A 12,621-nucleotide genomic window follows, 5' to 3' on the forward strand; every position below is an offset into this window, starting at 1 on the left:
TTTTAATGCAATATTTAAAAACCAAAATTTATGCAAAAAATCCATGATAAAACAATAGGAGAATTGGAATTAAAGACTGAAGCTATCTTGAGAATAAAGAAATATCAATGGGGACTGTTTATTTTGCAGCTGTAGTATACTTGAGAGAATTTGATGCTGTGCCATTTCTCGAGTGGTGCTTCTCAAGCTATGGTGGTAGGGATTTTCAGAAGTATAAAATTTGTGATGAGAATATTGTATAGTAAAATGAAAATGGACCAATCGTAGAGAAGAATGCAAAATTTCTCTGACAATTTAAAAGAAATTTTTAAAAAAAGAACTGAAGAATTGTTTTCTCAGAAAGCTTTAGGATAAGTCCTAAGAATCCTGAAGATACACGTTTGGTTTATTCTGCCACTAGGTGTGGCTAGTGATTGTGAGAAGCAGCCATAAGGTTTGTAATTCCAGAACAGCAGGGGCACCTGGGTAGCTCAGTAGGTTAAGCATCTGACTTAGGCTCAGGTCATGATCTCAGGGTTCCTGGGTTTGAGCCCCCCATTGGCTCTACACTGACAGTGTGGAGCCTGCTTGGTATTCTCTCTCTCTCTCTCTCTCTCTCTCTCTCTCTCTGCCCCTCCCTGGCTTGAGCTCTCTCTCAAAATAAAATAAATAAATAAATAAATACAATAGGACTTTTCCTTAAAATTTTCCCCTGAGGGGATAGAATTGGTGAGAACAGACACGTCCCACACTGTCTTGCTAGATGTCTCATATATGCAGCCCAGCAGTGGAGTGCTCTCCCATGATAGTTTTGAAAAGTAAGAGAAATGATTAGAATGGTCTGTGGAAAGGACAGTGGAGAGGCAGATCCAAGTGCTGTGCGGGGCATTCTTCCAGGCTGAAGAGGTGGAACCTGGGGGATGTGAAGAGTGTTATCAGTCAGGATCCTCCAGAGAAGCACAACCAACGAGATATCCGTGGAGACAGAGATTGTGAGAATTGAGAGTGTTGGGGGGTGGCGAGTCAGGAGTCTGTAGAGCAGGCTGGAAGGCTGGAAATTGAGGTTGGTGTTGCTACTGCAGCCTTGAGTGGGAAATCTGTAGGCCAGAAACTGAGGCCGAGTTTCTATTGTTGCATCTTAAGGAAGAATCCCTTCTCCTTTGGGAAACCTCAGTCTTGCTTCTTAAAGCCTTCAAATGATTGGACAAGGCCCCCTCCCTCATTTGGGAGAGAAGCCAGTGTTATGCAAGGTCTACTAATTTAAATGTGAATCACATCAAAAACTACCTTCAGGACAACATTTTAATTTTCATTTGACCACACCACTGGGCACCATAGCCTAGTTAATTAAGGTGACACAAAATTAACCATCCCTAGGGGCAAACTGGGGGCTGAGTGATTGGAGAATTGGCCCTAGGTGAGGATGAGATATGGATCCCCAGCTAGGGTCTACTCGATACAGAGTATAGCTGGGTCTTAGGAAATTTCTTAGGCCCAGAAGCTGTGCAGAAGCCACATGGACACCCGTAGAACAGCCAATGTGCCACCTGACCCAGTAAGCGCCTCTCATCCTCCGTACTCAGAAAAGGCTGGAAGAGTTCAGTAGCTGGACATGCAGTAGACCCATAGTCACAAAATCCTATGCCCTTCTTATGGTAATGCACGCTCAGTTTCTTAAGAGAATTGCACACCCCCACCCCCCACCCCTTCCCTCTGCTGGAGAATGAACAGCAAGACTAGGAACAGGCAACCCTGAGCTGACTTCTCAAACCATTGGATGGAACAAAATTTTCTTTTCTTTCTCTTTTTTTTAATGTGTATTTATTTTTGAGAGAGATAGGAACAGAGAATGTGAACCTGGTAGGGGCAGAGAGAGGAAGACAGAGGATCCAAAGCGGGTTCTGTGTTGACAGCAGTGAGCCCAGTGTGGGGCTGGAGACAGATCTGGGGCTTGAACTTATGAACTGAGGGATCATGATCTGAGCCAAAGTCAGAAACTCAAATGATTGAGCCACCCTGGCACCCTGGAGCTAAGTTTTCTTGGAAGAACCTAGAGTTAATTAACTGGCTAATTTCACACCAAATGGAAATATTGAACTGAAAAAATAGAATAACTACAAATCAGAATTCAGACTTTCCTTAGCTCATGGTAGAGTCCCACCTTTCTCCCGCAGTAAGTTCTGAACCTATCTCCCATCTCTCTGGCCCTTTGCAGAACCCCAAAACCGAGCTCAAGGGCTTGCAGCATCCTTACAGAGCTGCAGGAAAAAACATGATTTTGGCATTCCAATAATTTTGGTCAGAGATTTTGTAAAACATTGGGTCCAAAGTTGCCAATTTTCTTCTTGTGCCTTCCATTCCTATCACCCCTTCCTTCCTTCCTCCCTTCCTTGTCTGTTTACTGTTTCTGACTATATTTTATAATTTCACCATGATTATTGATATGAAGAGCCTTGATCATCATTTCTGGAAACTCAACCCATTTAACAACATTCTTGAATTTCAAATAGAAGCTCACCATTAGATCTTGTAGCAGTTTGTCATACTGAACTTCTAAGTTGTTCTAAGAGTTTCTAAGTTGAATCTGTGTTTCTAGTCCTACAGCTATATTTTTGGTGATATTTTATCTCTCTAAATTTACATTAAGTACTTTCATAACCCACTGCTCATGCAGTTTGTTTCTTTACTCATCAGGTGCTTTGCATAGAGTCCCCTCCCGCCCCTCCACCACCCTGTCCCCCAGGCCCAGAGCAGCCGCTCAGGTTTGATAAAAGGGGCCTTTGCCATGTAAGCTAAGCTGCATCAGGCAGGCAGGGACAGCAAGATGGTGTCACAGAGGCAGGTCCTCATATCCTTGATGCTGTGGGTCTCAGGTGAGAAATTTCAAGTTTCCACATGCCTTTTGGAGTAGTGTCAGTTTAGAGTTTAAAAATATATTTTAAAAGTAGATTGAGAAATAGTGGCTATTCCCAAAAAAGCCCCAATTATGCACTGACATGTACACGACTTCTCAAACGCCATATTTCAGTGTGTCTGCGCTAAAGTGCGTGTGTATCCTCATTACCTCCTCGTGATTGCAGGTGCCTGCGGGGCGATCACGATGACGCAGTCTCCAGCCTCCCTGGCTGGGTCTCTGGGCCAGCGGGTCACCATGAACTGCAGGGCCAGTCAGAGTGTTAGCAACGATGTAGCCTGGTACCAACAGAAACCAGGACAGCGACCTAAGCGGCTCATCTACGAAGCATCCAACCGGGCGTCTGGAGTCCCCGACCGATTCAGCGGCAGTGGGTCTGGGACAGATTTCACCCTCACCATCAGCAACCTCCAGGCTGAAGATGTGGCGACTTATTACTGTCAGCAGTATAATAGTTATACTTCCACAGTGCTTCAGCCTCGTACCCAAACCTCCTCCCCAGGGCCCTGGGTCAGGGAGGCTTCGCTGCACCTGCTGCTGCCTCCCTGCTCAGCTCTGAACGCGCACGTTCCTGGGTCTGCCTGAGAAGCCACTTCTCCCAACTTCTTCCTTAGAGGCTTAAGGCCCAGGGAAAAATAAGGGGAATGGCCTTTTCTGGATCCCTTTTAATGGAGATTAGTGAACAAAAATGCCATAAAGACGTCGTACAGTGGCTGTCATGAGATTTTGTGTCACAGGACCTGGTGTGTTTTGCACTGACAGTTAGCATAGTTGAGCCAGTAAGGTTCGTCTCTACCCTTTGTCGAAGGATCTGGTGAATTTCACACCCTGATGGAGTAATTCTCTCTTCCCTGTGCCTCCTTGACTCTGGAACATTTCTCTTGTATTTCCTTATTCTCTTGTCTCCTTTCTTCACCTGCAGTCACCTTCCAACTCTGGACCTTCCCAATATTAACCTTTGACCTCTCTGATTCAGAACCCCCTACGTAGAAGGTAGCATTCCTTTCTCACTTTATCTTTCGTGGACCCTATTTTCCAGCTTCTCTGGCCAATGTATCTGACATTCATTTCTGCTCTATCTCCTTTCATACCTCCTCTTCTGTCTCCTCTCCATTTCTTCCAGGTGTACTTTCTCACAATGTCACTTATCTAATTCGTTAATCACGTCACTCTAGAAATATGGGCTAGTGTTCCTCAGCACGTGTTCTCACCATTTGTCACTTCTTTTTTTAAAGTCTTCCTTGGGCATTCAGGTCTAATCTTGTGACTGACGGGGCTCACGGCTCTAAGTGTTCCATAATTTGTGTTCCTTGGAAAACGTTTAATTAACATGCCCATTTCAGTAAAAAACAGGGAAAATCCCAAGAATTTTAGTATGATTTCTTCACCTCCTTCTACGATATTTGGTTGATGCAATTTAACTTCAGGAAAGACCATAGCTAACCTGGACAGTATGCTATGACCACTTACGTACAAAACAGCTTCTCATATGATTAGAAATATTGTTAAAGAACCCATATTAAGGAATCCATATAATTCATTCCAGATATGTGGTGTTTTTTTTTAAGTTGTTTTTTTAATGTTTATTTTTGAGAGAGAGTCAGAGTGTGAATGAGGGAGGGGTAGAGAGAGAGGGAGACAGAATCCAAAGCAGGCTCCAGGCTCTAAGGTGTCAGCACAGAGCCCAGACTGGGGCTCAAACACAGGAACTGTGAGATCGTGATCCGAGCTGAAGTCAGATGTTTAAGTAACTGAGCCCTCTATGTGCCCCCCAGATATGTTTTCTGAGTGTTTATTATGCATCAAAGGCAAGGATATCTGCTTTCACACCAGCTGGGTGAGACAAACAATAAATACCTGTATCAGTGAATACTTACTATGTTGTTTTGGAAGTGCTATAAAGAAAAATGAGGGGATTCAGAGCTTAGTGGGGTATGAGTAGTAGAAATTTAAAATCAGATGGTGTATTGGTTAGCTATTGTCAATTAATAACTCACCCCCAAAATGTATCAGCTTAGGATGGTAGCAGTTTTATTGCTGTCATGTTTATTAGATGGCTGGGCAGTTCTGTTAATACAGACTATGACTGACTGATCTTCATTGGCCTTGGCTGTTTTGCTCGTGTGTTTCAAGTTAGCTGACAGGTCAACTAGGTGCTTTTGTTACAGAAAGGCTCACATTTCTTTCCTCTCTTTCACATTGCTGTGGTTGGCTGAGGGCTGTCTTGGCAACTGGACCTCATGTCCCTCATTGTGTGGCAGACGAACCCCAAGCTTCTGTGACAGGTCACAGGGCCTCAAGTGAGTTAGTAAAAGCACTCAAGGCATCTTGAAGCCTAACCTTAATTGTCGGAGGCCGCGCCGGCTCCAACAGGTCCAGGGGTCCCTGAAGGATGGATGGTGTCAGCGAAAGAGAATGAGAGAGCCCCGAGATTCTTTCTGATCACCAGGCAGGCATCTCTGTCCTGTCGGTTTTGGTGTCTTTATTTAAAGGTTCAGCAACAACATGAAGTCAGAGAAAGGGATTTCTACAATGGGAGGCCTTTTGCGATAACAAGTTTTTGATATTCTGCAGAATTATCTCCGTCATAGTCAGTTTACAACCAAGGAATTAACAGGATGCTCTTAGTAAAAAACAGGATAATATATAGGTTAAGTTGTATATAGATAAGCTAGGAGTCATTCTGTCTGGCTCTCAAGAGGATCAATGTTTCTGAATTGGTTTGTGTGTGGAAACCATCATGGGGGCCCTAAATGTGTCCGTCTTTGCACCTGGGTTTATGTTTTAGCTATTCTTATCTATCCTCATCCCAGCTGCCAGTATAAGGGAGGGTGTTTGTGGAATGTAGGCCTTGAGGAAGGGACTGCTATGCTTCACCAATTAGCAAAGATATATGTAGTAACTTATGTCCTGCCCTTATCTGTACCTTAACTTTAAATTAGGCACTTTGTCTCCGGACCAGGCTCAATTGCAACTCTTGTGTTCTTAACCCCCTTTATTGTCTAAGTCTTGGATCTTCAAGGCCCATAGGAAGAGCCTTTTGACAATCGCCCATAGAGCTTTCATCTAAAATCTCTCTTGCAAAGGCAGGAATATGCTTTTCCTTATGAGGTATCTGTATTCAGAATATGGGTCTGATATGGAATACTGTGAGGCCTGGTCAATACCAGCAGGCTTATTTCCAACATGAGCCAGTAGTAGCAGAAGGAGATACCAGTTTTCATTTCTCATGGCAGGAGCTGCAAACACTGCCATTTCCTTGCTGTGACTGCCATCCAGAGAGGCTGGTGCGGCTTCCAGCACTTAATAACGACACAATTCCCAATCTGATGTGTTGTAATGATCAATGCAGTTCATCCTGTTGAAGAAGAGGGTAAATTGACCCCAGCTCTTGATAGAAGGAGCTGCAAGGTTATATTGCAAAAGGCATGGGTAGAGGGAAGGATAAAAAATGGAGGATCTGTATTTGCAACCAATCTACTCTAGAGGCTCATAGAGGGCTGCACTGAGAAGGTGTGATTAATCAATGATTCAAAGTAGTGATGGAAGGAACCATAGAGTACTTCCAGGCAGTAATGGTGTAGTTGGTTGTAAATAGAGGAAATAGTGTACTTCTGAGGCAGGAATGTGATCAGCATATTGGTGAAGTAGAAGGAAGCCAATGTTGCCAAAGTGGAGTGTACAAGGGAGAGAAGTGGAAATGAGATCCAAGAAATCACAGGGAGGCCACTGTATATAGGACTTTGTAGGCTTCTCTAAGGATTTGGCTTTTACATTGAATGATGTAACAAATGGGAGAGTTTTGAGTAGAGTAGGGCATACTTTGGTACATAGTTTAACAGGATCTTTCTGGGAAGCTACACTGGAAAGATAACAGTTGGGAGGCCATTGCTATTATCCAGGCTAAAGAGAATGGCAGCTCGGGTCCGTGTCAGTGGCAGCGGAGGAGGGGAGCAGTGGTATATTTTGAAGACAGAGATAACAATATCCTGATGGTTTTGACAAGGAGTGTAAGAGAAAGAGAGGTTCAGGGTGACTCCAGAGTTTCTCTCTGAGTTCTAGAAGGATGGAGTTGCCATCTGTTCCAATAGAGAAGACTGTGGAAGAGTGGATTTGGGGAAGAAGATGAGGAATTTGGTGTTGGACATTTTAAGTTTGAGATGTGTATAGATCCACATGCAGCTGTCAAGTAGCCATTGGATATACAAGTGTAGGTTTCAGGAAGAGAAGTGGACTGGAGCTTGGAATATGATAAGCAATGGCAGGAGCGTTGCCTAGATCAGAGGCCCAAAGGCTGAGCTCTGAGGCAGGAGTGATAAGGAAGAACCAGCAAAGGAGTCTGTGAAGGAGCAGAGGGATGGAAGACCAGCAAGATGTTGTGATGCCCTGGAGTCCAGGGGAAAGGTCTATCAAGGAGGAAGGTGTTGTCAGTGTGTTACATGCTGCTGTTGGGTCTAGTGAGATGAGGACTGGCATGTGGTCATTGGACTTGGTAATGTGGAGGTCACTGGTGACCTGGAGAAGAGAAGTTTCAATGAGATGGTGGAGGTAAACCCTTGAATGTAGAAAGCTCAAGAAGGGATGAGGATAAAATATCTGGGGACGGTGAGTGTAGACAGCTCAGATAGTGACCTTTATGGTGAAGAGAAGAGTGAAATAGACTATAACTGGAGAGAGATGTTATATCAGAGTGTTTTTTTTTTTTTAAAGATGTTGTATACTGATGGGAATGATGCTAGAGAGAGGAGAACACTGATAATCCAAGAAGGAGGGAGAAATGCCAAGCAATTCAGTTGAGGAGGCAAGAGATATGGGTTCAAAGGGAGTGGCTTCAGGTGGGAGGGCTGTGCACCTCCCCACAGTGCTGGAAAGAAAAGCAGAGTGTGGCAATACCCATACCAGCACATCAGAAGACAGATGGGCCGTCCGTGGATGTTCTCCCCTGACCCCTGTGTTGACCTAGGAATTAGGAAAAGGGGTACTTGGCTTTAAGTTAGGAAGGAGGAGGAGCTGTTAGGACTTGAAGAAAGAAGGAAAGAGAAAGGGTGAAGACTGAACAGATCAGGGAAATGAGATGATTGTGGGGCAGGATTAAGGGCCCTCAGAAATTGATTGGTCAGGAATCTGATTTTGAGAAGTCAGAATTGCTTTGTGTTTTTCTCTAGTAGGCATGTGGAAGTTTGGGACTGAATGAAATAATGGAAGGTTGCATGAAATGAAATAGTGTAAGGCTGAGGAAATTCTTGTTTATAGAGGAGTCATTATAAAGAAGGATCATGGAATTTAAGGTGAGTAAGGAGGGAAATGAGAATATGAGGAGTTTAGGAATAGAGAAAATGTAGATAGGTTAATAGATATGGTAAATGATAATTTTCAGAGAACAGTAAAATTATTATTCTCATGGAGATATAATATTAATCATCACATGTTAAATTATTTCACTCACATTATGAGTGGAACTAGGAAGATGTTGTAACTGGTTCAAAGGAAAAGTCAAAGCACACGTATATATGGAGCAAAGGAATGCCTTGTAGATGGAGGCAAAGTGGTTTTCCAAGGTGATGTAAGAAGTCAATTAAATGATTACTAAACAGGAGAGAACCATGCATCTACTAGTCACCAACAATTTAGAAAGAGTTTCAGGATAGCTCAAAGACAATGAACAAGGGTAGAGATAACCTGGACAGGCACACTACAGACATGCCGAATTTTCCATGGCAAGACAGCATATATTTTCCTATAGATGTCAGGTCTCAGTCTAATGAGAGCTAGAAATTGCTGGCTATGACCATGGCAGGTGGAGTGAGCTGCAGAGCTCTTAGAAGTGGGCGAGCCTGAGATGCTTAGCATTTTAATAATGGAGTAGCTGCCGTTATTTTCTAACGACGTGTCTAAGGTATGGCCATGAGAGTGAATGATCAGATTGGGTGGTGAAGAGACAATTGGAGGGGAACCAATGAAACAACTGAGAGAGCAGGATAATGGAAGGATCCTATATGAATGTATCGAAACTAGCAGGCATGTGGGAGGGTCTATGAGCCAGGAACTAAAACCTTCCAGAAATGAGGAGACATTTTGTGACTGGTGTTTGTGTGCAGGAAGGAGTGGTACTGGGTGACATAGTCTACCTTATTGATTTCAAAGGCTGGGTTTTCAGTTTTATTGGTAGGAGGTCTAGAAGTGGGAAATGAAGGGGGCAATGGGAGCTCCCTGAGAGGGCTGCCGAGGGAGCGCACAAGCTGAGGAAACTTTTAGAAGAGACTGAGGCAACAAGGCATGTCAGCAGTTCACAGGGTGTGAGTTGGAAGTCTGTTGATAAGTATCGGGTGCTGGGGTGGGTGGGTGGGTGGCTCACTTTGTTAAGCCTCCAACGCTTGAAATTGGCTCAGGTCATGATCTCATTTCATGAGATCGAGCCTCATGTCAGGTCCTGTGCGGACAGCGTGGACCCTTGGAATTCTGTCTCTTCCTCTCTCTCTGCTTCTCCTTTGCTTTTGTGCATACACTCAGTCTCTCTAAATCAATCAAAACAACAACAACAACAACAAAAACAACAATAAACAAATCCAAAAACTGCACTTCTTAGGGAGCACAAAGACCTGCCCCAAGGGAACCCTCCACTTTGGAGACATTCTTTCACCTGAAACACAGGAGCAGAAGCCCAAGGATCTGGGAGGGTGGCACCATCTTACTACCTCTCCCCCTCCCCAGTCTACTTAGACCCTGTCCCAACAGAAGCCCCATTTATCAGCGTCTGGCTACAGGGCTGGACCTGTGGCAGAGGCATTTGGGGCGGATGTTGATGCAAATCCCCACAGAGGATGAAGGTAGAGCTGGCAGGGTCAAGGCTTGTGGTGGCCCCTGTGATGCTGCCTGCCAGCCACTCCCCTGGGCTGTCCCCCTTGCCTGGCCCGACCCCTGACAAATGATAAGCAACTTGAATTATGGGTTAGGAGAGGATAAATCAGAATTATGGATTAGGAGAAGATACATCAAGTGTGGTTGAGCCTGCTCCTGTTTGGGGACAGGTACTTGGGAGGGCATCTTGCAGAAGACAAAGAATTAGCTCATGGGAGAGAAAGTGGTTAGGTGGTAGGTAAAGGCTGTCCTCTTACCCTGTGAGCTTGAGGTCACATGGGTTTTTCTTCTCTGCTTGCTCCCAGTGCCTGTACATGACACATTAGTGTTAGATGCAGGGTGAACAGGAAGTTGGATACTGGCTGTTGTCCACTCTGAGTAAAAATGACCCTTCTGCCTGTCAGGGCTTTGACGGGAGGGGCTTGACATTGGTTTCCAGGATTGAGCAGATGGAGATCCCGGTCTTACCCAACAGAGGCAAGTTCACTCATTAGTGTAGGTCCCCAGCCTCCACCAGACTGCCATGCTCACCCCTCTCACCCTTTCCAGGTTCTGATAAGAATTCAGGACTTGGTTTTGAGGCTGTCTACTCAGTAGGGCCGACCTCCCCTCCCCATCTGAACCAGGTCACCCAGTTTCCATCTTTTATAATCCCACAGCTTTCTCTTCCTGATAATAATCACAACTTGAAATACATAATTTTGCTTATATGAAATTTTAATTGAGGGATTAAGACAAACAACTCTGCTAATGTTAAGACAGCCCCAGGACACTCCCACACGTGGTGTCTCAGACAGACTAGATGGCAAAGATTTAAGAAACTGGTCACAGAGTCTCCTGGGACATGCTTGAGCTCCAGCTGGAAATATCTGGTGACCCCAAGTCCCACAGGGTGCTGTGAGAACATGTGTCCCCATTGAGCACAACCTCAAGATCTTCTGAGCTGTTTTGCATGTTGTGCTCATTAGGCAAAGCTCCAGGCTGCTCTGGGCATCCTTAAAGGCAGCTGGTCAGGGCCTCTGAGGAGCAGCCTCTACTACAGCCATCAGAGATGGGGTCTGGAGATCCCCTGGTATGGATCCTGTCATTCTGGGTTCCAGGTGAGAGGGTGGCACAGAGAGAAATGTTGGGCAAACTCACTGTGGCCTCGATGCTTCTGTTGTCTGTAGGCTCTTGGTGCCTGAAATTAAAGCATTTGGTGTAGGTTTCCAGTTGCCCAGTTATCTCTTGTTTTCTGGTTACTCATAGTGTCATTCATGACTTTGACTACAAGGGTCACCAAAGACATGGGCCTACTGTGAGATAATTCTCTTTGCTCCTTTGATTCAGATTTCTCCATATGTGTGCCTTTCTCAAAGATTGATTCTTAGATCTCAGTATATTATCCTTTCCTCCTTGTCCAATTTTCGTGTCCTTTTTCTGATACTCACCATGTACCTGGTCAAGGTTTTCTCTTGTTTCCTTTTTCCTTTTTCCTTCTTTTTCCTTCCATTGTTCCTTCCATTCATTTGTTCCTTAGTTACTCCCTCTCTCTTCTCTCTCTCTCTCTTTCTTTCTTTCTTTTTTTCATTCATTCTTTCTTTCTATTGTTGTTTATTTCTCTTTCTTTCTTTCTTTCTTTCTTTCCTTCTTTCTTTCTTTCTTTCTTTCTTTCTTTCTTTCTTTCTTTCTTTCTTTCTTTCCTCCCTCCCTCCCTCCCTCCCTCCTTTCCTCCTTCCTTCCTTCCTTCCTTCTTTCCTTCCTTCCTTCCTTTTTTTTAAGAGAGAAAGAGAAAGGCAGAGGGAGAGAGAGAGAATCTCAAGCAGTCTCCGTGCCAGTGTGGAGCCTGACACCGGGCTTGTTCTCACAAACCATGAGACCATAACCTGAGCCTAAATCAAGAGTCAGATGCTTAACCAACTGAACCACCCAGTCTCCCCTCCTCTCTTTTTCTGTTTTCTGTAACATTACAGGTAAGTGGACTCTGGAAGCCTGAGTGTGCATGCTAACAGAGATGGAAGGGCCAGTTATCACATCCCTTCCACCCCTTCCTTGGTCTCCCTTGGGTTTCTGCAACCCCCAAGGGGGCAGGGGAAGCTCTGTCCCCCTGGGGACAAATAGCCCCCTGTAACAGTTCTGTCTGCCCAGATTCCCATTCATTTCTAACTTTGTAACATGATCTCAGCACATAGGAAACTTTAATGTTGTATTCGTTTTCTCTTGCTCCACAACAAATTAGCACACACTTAGTGGCTCAAATAACATACATTTACTGTCACATCATTTCTAGGAGTCCAGTTCCCTTCTCGGAGTCTCCAAGGCTGGAATCAATGTGTTGACCAGATTCCATTCTCATCTGGAGGCTTGAAGAATCTGTGTCCACGGCCATTCAGGTTGTTGGCGGATTCTTCTCATTGCAACTGTCTGACTAAGAGTCCTGGCCTTTGGTGGCTATAGGCCAGAGGTCACATTAATGTCCTGGGGCCACCCAAATTTCCTGACATGTGAGATCCTTAATCAAATCAGCAAGGAGACATCCATCAACAGCAAAGAGGGCTTAGTTCCTCCTTAAGGGCTTTATGCTGATTTAGTGAGGTCCACCCACGATAATCTCTATTTTAATTAGCTCAAAATGAGTTCATTTGGGACCATAATTATATCTGCAAAATAATCTGCAGATTGTCTGGGCTGGAAGGAAGTCACAGGTTCTACCCACACTGAATGGAAGGGCCTGAGTCCTGGGGTGTAGCTGTCATGGAGCCGCCCTAAGGTCTGTCTGCTACAGCAGTCATACCGCATAGGGTTTATTTTGTCTGCTCATTTTCATTTCATTTCTTTCACCCAAATGACTCCTGTGCTAGGGACATTGAGTACGAAAGCTTCCCCAGGTA

General features: G+C 44.6%; 1 pseudogene across 1 annotated transcript; it reads left to right on the forward strand.

The window, feature by feature from the left end:
• Positions 1-2,769: 2,769 nt before the first annotated feature.
• On the forward strand, positions 2,770-3,478 carry LOC144233686 (immunoglobulin kappa variable 4-1 pseudogene; annotated as a pseudogene). The gene is made up of 2 exons (XR_013335731.1): positions 2,770-2,852; positions 3,060-3,478. The product of XR_013335731.1 is annotated as an immunoglobulin kappa variable 4-1 pseudogene (transcript).
• Positions 3,479-12,621: the final 9,143 nt, after the last annotated feature.

This window comes from Crocuta crocuta, unplaced genomic scaffold (assembly GCF_008692635.1).
Source record: "Crocuta crocuta isolate KB4526 unplaced genomic scaffold, BGI_CrCroc_1.0 scaffold275, whole genome shotgun sequence".
NCBI classification, from domain to species: Eukaryota; Metazoa; Chordata; class Mammalia; order Carnivora; family Hyaenidae; genus Crocuta; species Crocuta crocuta.